The sequence below is a fragment of the Nerophis ophidion genome, unplaced genomic scaffold (genome assembly GCF_033978795.1).
Source record: "Nerophis ophidion isolate RoL-2023_Sa unplaced genomic scaffold, RoL_Noph_v1.0 HiC_scaffold_90, whole genome shotgun sequence".
NCBI classification, from domain to species: domain Eukaryota; kingdom Metazoa; phylum Chordata; class Actinopteri; order Syngnathiformes; family Syngnathidae; genus Nerophis; species Nerophis ophidion.
The window spans coordinates 42,501-49,580 of record NW_026907012.1 but is presented as its reverse complement, the minus strand read 5'-3'; positions in this window follow the sequence as shown (position 1 = coordinate 49,580).

The window sequence follows — 7,080 nt, the reverse complement described above, 5'->3', positions numbered from 1 at the left end:
AAGGAGGGAAAAGCCACTTTAAGCCTAAAAAGGAAAGCGGGGATTTGGAGCCCTCCGGTGGACTTCCGCCGCCGCTGCACCCTTAGAAGAAAAAGCTGCACTTATGGCAGAGTGTCCATGTGCCTGTGCCTTTAGGAAGGCCGGCTTGCCGTGGTTCTGCACCAGGGTAGGGAATTCAAAATAGGTCCCTCTATCTGCTGGAAGTCAGCACAAAAAAAAGCTGGAAATATGACAGAGTGTCAACTTTTAGTGTAATAGACCTGCGAAAGTCAAAGTCGGGATTTTTTCTAAGTGTCCACTTTTGGTGTACCAACCTTTCCAAAATAAAGTGGGGATTTTTTCTAAGTGTCCACTTTTGGTGTACCAACCTTTCCAAAATAAAGTGGGGATTTTTTCTAAGTGTCAACTTATAAAGTCGGGATTTTTTCTAAGTGTCAACTTATAAAGTGGGGATTTTTTCTAAGTGTCAACTTATAAAGTGGGGATTTTTTCCAAGTGTCAACTTATAAAGTGGGGATTTTTTCCAAGTGTCAACTTATATAGTCGGGATTTTTTTTCAAAGTGTCAACTTGTAAAGTGGGGATTTTTTCCAAGTGTCTACTTTTGGTTCACCATGCCTTCCAGAGTCAAAGAAGCCCCCGAGTGAGACCCAAAGAACCGGACCGAGTGATGTCATTTGGGGTCCTATTTTCAGTCATTTTGTGGGATTTCGGTGACGCCGAGGAGGGAAGCAGGTGTCAAGGGACAGGGGGGTGCCTGTCCCTTTAAGAAGGCCGGCTTGCCGTGGATCTACACCCGGGTAGGGAATTCAAAACAGGTCCCTCTATTTGCTGGAAGTCAGCACGAAAAAAAGCTGGAAATATGACAGAGTGCCCCAAAAAAAAAAAGAAGCTGCAATGATGGCAGAGTGTCCATGTTGCTGTCCCTTTAGGAAGGCCGGCTCGCCGTGGATCTCCACCCGGGTGGGGAATTCCAAATAGGTCCCTCCATTTGCTGGAAGTGCCCCCCCAAAAAGCTGTCCATTTCCCCAAGTTTTTAAGGGAAACAAAAACCAGGGTTGGGGTTGGATGCATCACACTGTAAGTCTCGGCTGCAGCCAGAAGCAAGTATTAAAAAGGTAGACATCAACCATCATTTAAAAAGGGGAAAACAAATCCATTCATCAATAAATCATATCCAAATGTAAAAAAAGAGGCAGCTCAAAAGAGAGGGTGTGTGTCCAGCAGAAAATAGGCATGATAAACAAAGAGGGCTGGGGTTTGGAGGAGGGCAAAATGTCCCGCAGCCGGCCGCCCGAGTTCCGGGATGCCCAGCACGTCCATAACGCACCCCGCAAAGTCAAACTGGAAGTGGAGGGGAAAAAAGCTGGGAAAGAAGTTAAATGTCCTCAAAGTGTTCCAAAATCAGTCCCACGAGTCCCGCAGCTGGCCACCCGAGTCCAGGGAAGCCCGGCACCTCCGTAACAAGGCCCGCAAAGTCACACTGCAAGTGGGGGAGAAAAGCTGGCAGAGTAGCCAAAAGTCCTCAAAGTGTTCAAAAATCAGTCCCCCACCAGCCCCGCAGCTGGCCACCCGAGTCCAGGGACGCCCGGCACAGCCGTAACGCACCCCGCAAAGTCAAACTGCAAGTGGGGGAGAAAAGCTGGGGGAAAATCCAAAAGTCCTCAAAGTTTTCAAAATCCGCACCCGGGACTGAGTCCAGCAAGTCCCCCCGGTCCCAAAAATGCCATTTTTTTCAAAAAATACCCAAAAAATGCGGGGGCCGGATTTCGGAACCGGCGTACCGCTTTCGGCCCGCGTGCCCTAGATTGGAGACCGATGTCAAAAATGGACGCCGGTCGGGTATTTTTTTCCTTGGGGTCTATAGAGAGTAAATCCGGAGGAAAATTGGCCTTACGAGCAAAGGGAGGGATTTTAGGGGGCATAACGTCCAGCCGCGTGCCTCCCGGGTCCCGGGGAAGAGAAAGTCCAGAAAACTCATAAAATCATGCCCAGCATGGAGATCCACAAGTCCCGCCGCAGGCCCGAGGCTTCCCGGGTCCCGGGAATGACCAAAAGACACCCAGGAGTGGACCATCGAAAGTGGGAGGGAAATGGAGGGAAAGTCGGGAAAAAGGTCCAAAATGGGTTGAAAATCATATGATCCCACCCAGGGTAGAGTTCCACAAGTCCCGCAGCGAGCTGCACGAGCCGCAGGAACACCGGGAATGACCAAAAGGCACCCAGAAGCGAACCAGCGAAAGTGGGGGGAAAATGGAGGAAAAGGAGGAAAAAGTACCAAATTGTTTAAAAATCCTACCCAGGATGGAGTTCCACAAGTCCCGCAGCGAGCTGCACGAGCCGCAGGAACACCGGGAATGACCAAAAGGCACCCAGAAGTGAACCAGCGAAAGTGGGGGAAAAATGGAGGAAAAGGAGGAAAAAGTACCAAATTGTTTAAAAATCCTACCCAGGATGGAGTTCCACAAGCCCCGCAGCGAGCTGCACGAGCCGCAGGAACACCGGGAATGACCAAAAGGCACCCAGAAGTGAACCAGCGAAAGTGGGGGAAAAATGGAGGAAAAGGAGGAAAAAGTACCAAATTGTTTAAAAATCCTACCCAGGATGGAGTTCCACAAGTCCCGCAGCGAGCTGCACGAGCCGCAGGAACACCGGGAATGACCAAAAGGCACCCAGAAGTGAACCAGCGAAAGTGGGGGAAAAATGGAGGAAAAGGAGGAAAAAGTGCCAAATTGTTTAAAAATCCTACCCAGGATGGAGTTCCAGAAGCCCTGCAGCGAGCTGCACGAGCCGCAGGAACACCGGGAATGACCAAAAGGCACCCAGAAGTGAACCAGCGAAAGTGGGGGAAAAATGGAGGAAAAGGAGGAAAAAGTACCAAATTGTTTAAAAATCCTACCCAGGATGGAGTTCCACGAGTCCCGCAGCGAGCTGCACGAGCCGCAGGAACACCGGGAATGACCAAAAGGCACCCAGAAGTGAACCATCAAAAGTGGGGGACAATTTGAGAAAAAGTTGGAAAAAGGTCCGAAATTGATTAAAAATCCTACCCAGGATGGAGTTCCAGAAGCCCCGCAGCGAGCTGCGCGAGCCGCAGGAACACCGGGAATGACCAAAAGGCACCCAGAAGTGAACCATCAAAAGTGGGGGACAATTTGAGAAAAAGTTGGAAAAAGGTCCGAAATTGATTAAAAATCCTACCCAGGATGGAGTTCCAGAAGCCCCGCAGCGAGCTGCACGAGCCGCAGGAACACCGGGAATGACCAAAAGGCACCCAGAAGTGAACCATCAAAAGTGGGGGACAATTTGAGAAAAAGTTGGAAAAAGGTCCGAAATTGATTAAAAATCCTACCCAGGATGGAGTTCCAGAAGCCCCGCAGCGAGCTGCGCGAGCCGCAGGAACACCGGGAATGACCAAAAGGCACCCAGAAGTGAACCATCAAAAGTGGGGGACAATTTGAGAAAAAGTTGGAAAAAGGTCCGAAATTGATTAAAAATCCTACCCAGGATGGAGTTCCACAAGTCCCGCAGCGAGCTGCACGAGCCGCAGGAACACCGGGAATGACCAAAAGGCACCCAGAAGTGAACCATCAAAAGTGGGGGACAATTTGAGAAAAAGTTGGAAAAAGGTCCGAAATTGATTAAAAATCCTACCCAGGATGGAGTTCCAGAAGCCCCGCAGCGAGCTGCGCGAGCCGCAGGAACACCGGGAATGACCAAAAGGCACCCAGAAGTGAACCATCAAAAGTGGGGGACAATTTGAGAAAAAGTTGGAAAAAGGGCCGAAATTGATTAAAAATCCTACCCAGGATGGAGTTCCACAAGTCCCGCAGCGAGCTGCACGAGCCGCAGGAACACCGGGAATGACCAAAAGGCACCCAGAAGTGAACCATCAAAAGTGGGGGACAATTTGAGAAAAAGTTGGAAAAAGGTCCGAAATTGATTAAAAATCCTACCCAGGATGGAGTTCCAGAAGCCCCGCAGCGAGCTGCGCGAGCCGCAGGAACACCGGGAATGACCAAAAGGCACCCAGAAGTGAACCATCAAAAGTGGGGGACAATTTGAGAAAAAGTTGGAAAAAGGTCCGAAATTGATTAAAAATCCTACCCAGGATGGAGTTCCACAAGTCCCGCAGCGAGCTGCACGAGCCGCAGGAACACCGGGAATGACCAAAAGGCACCCAGAAGTGAACCATCAAAAGTGGGGGACAATTTGAGAAAAAGTTGGAAAAAGGTCCGAAATTGATTAAAAATCCTACCCAGGATGGAGTTCCAGAAGCCCCGCAGCGAGCTGCGCGAGCCGCAGGAACACCGGGAATGACCAAAAGGCACCCAGAAGTGAACCATCAAAAGTGGGGGACAATTTGAGAAAAAGTTGGAAAAAGGTCCGAAATTGATTAAAAATCCTACCCAGGATGGAGTTCCAGAAGCCCCGCAGCGAGCTGCGCGAGCCGCAGGAACACCGGGAATGACCAAAAGGCACCCAGAAGTGAACCATCAAAAGTGGGGGACAATTTGAGAAAAAGTTGGAAAAAGGTCCGAAATTGTTTAAAAATCCTACCCAGGATGGAGTTCCAGAAGTCCCGCAGCGAGCTGCGCGAGCTCCGGGACCCCCGGGAATGACCAAAAGATACCCAGGAGTGAACCAGCGAAAGTGGGGGACAATTTGAGAAAAAGTTGGAAAAAGGTCCGAAATTGTTTAAAAATCCTACCCAGGATGGAGTTCCAGAAGTCCCGCAGCGAGCTGCGCGAGCTCCGGGGCCCCCGGGAATGACCAAAAGATACCCAGGAGTGAACCAGCCCAAGTGGGGGACAAATGGAAGAAAAGCCGGGCCAAGTCCAAAAAAGTTGGATTTTTTGCCAAAGTGTCAACATGCGTGATTTTGTCAGAGTGTCCACTTTTGGGATTTTTTCAAAGTCCAACAACGAGAGAGGCCTGGCCTCCAGCCTGTCTAGCCTCTTCCATGAGACACTTGGAAAAAATCCCGTGCAAAAAAAGTGGATTTTTTCAAAGTCCAACAACGAGAGAGGCCTAAGTTCCAGCCTCCTTAGCCTCTTTCTTCCGTGGAGCAAAAGTTGGATTTTTTGCCTAAGTGTCAACATGCGTGATTTTGTCAGAGTGTCCACTTTTGGGATTTTTTCTAAGTCCAACAACGAGAGAGGCCTGGCCTCCAGCCTGTTTAGCCTCTTCCATGTGACACTTAGAAAAAATCCCGTGCAAAAAAAGTGGATTTTTTCTAAGTCCAACAACGAGAGAGGCCTAACTTCCAGCCTCCTTAGCCTCTTTCGTTCACATACTTAGAAAAAAATCCCAGCGCCAAGCCCAATGCATTTCAATGGGATTTATTTTTCGAGCCGGATTTTTTCTAAGTCCAACAACGAGAGAGGCTTGAGTTCTAGCCTACTTTAAGCCTCTTTCGATTTTCCCTGTTTTTACCAGGTCTACCAAAACACCCCCATCACGTTAGTAGGTGCGCCAGGCTTAGACAGGCCGAATTGGCAGGAAATGTGTCCGAGTCAAAGTGAGCTATTTTGGGACTCAAAAGTTGGATTTTCCCCCTCTTTTCGATGGTTCTTTTTTCGAATGGTTCTTCCAGGCTCTGAGCGACAGGGGCTCACGCGGACATGCGTGGCCGCCTAGGGGGCGCTATCTCGGACACATTTAGGGACATGGACACCCTGGAAGAACAAACATAAAAATTTTTTCGACCTGATTTCAGACCAGCCTCTTTCTTAAGGACTTCCAGGACTCGAGCGACAGGGGCTCGGTCCTGAGTGCGCGCCCGGCCAGGGGGCGCTATCCCGGACACATTTCGGGACATTTAAACCATGGATGGACAAACATAAAAATTTTTTCGACCTGATTTCAGACCAGCCTCTTTCTTAAGGACTTCCAGGACTCGAGCGACAGGGGCTCGGTCCTGAGTGCGCGCCCGGCCAGGGGGCGCTATCCCGGACACATTTCGGGACATTTAAACCATGGATGGACAAACATAAAAATTGAAAGACCTGATTCGACCCAGCCTCTCGGGGCTTTTCCCAGGGCCGGAGCGACAGGGGCTCGGTCCTACGGCGTGCCCGCCTAGGGGGCGCTATGACGGACACACCAGGGGACACGGACACCCTGGGTGGACAAACATAAAAAATTGAAAGACCTGATTCGACCCAGCCTCTCGGGGCTTTTCCCAGGGCCGGAGCGACAGGGGCTCGGCCCTATGGCGTGCCCGCCTAGGGGGCGCTATGACGGACACACCAGGGGACACGGACACCCTGGGTGGACAAACATAAAAAATTGAAAGACCTGATTCGACCCAGCCTCTCGGGGCTTTTCCCAGGGCCGGAGCGACAGGGGCTCGGCCCTACGGCGTGCCCGCCTAGGGGGCGCTATGACGGACACACCAGGGGACACGGACACCCTGGGTGGACAAACATAAAAAATGGAAAGACCTGATTCGACCCAGCCTCTCGGGGCTTTTCCCAGGGCCGGAGCGACAGGGGCCCGGCCCTACGGCGTGCCCGCCTAGGGGGCGCTATGACGGACACACCAGGGGACACGGACACCCTGGGTGGACAAACATAAAAAAATTGAAAGACCTTATTCGACCCAGCCTCTCGGGGCTTTCCCAGGGCCGGAGCGACAGGGGCTCGGTCCTACGGCGTGCCCGCCTAGGGGGCGCTATCACGGACACATCAGGGGACACGGACACCCTGGATGGACAAACATAAAAATTGAAAGACCCGATTTGACCCAGCCTCACGGGGCTTTCCAAGGGCCGGAGCGACAGGGGCTCGGTCCTACTGCGTGCCCGACTAGGGGGCGCTATGACGGACACGTTTCCGCCATTTACCGCACGGATAAAATCCTGGGCCCGACGCCGCCCAGGTCACTTGTGACGACCGCCCCCGGACACCTCCCTTTCCCTTTTCCCCTCTAACCTTTTGGTAACCACGACTTGCCATCGGAGCGGCCCCCACCGGCCGGCGTCAGCCGGTTACCCAGGTGCGGGGATTCCTCCGGATTTGCAGGTTTGCCTCTATTGCCACCCGGCAAGCCCGATTTGAAGCGAGACCAAGACGACCCG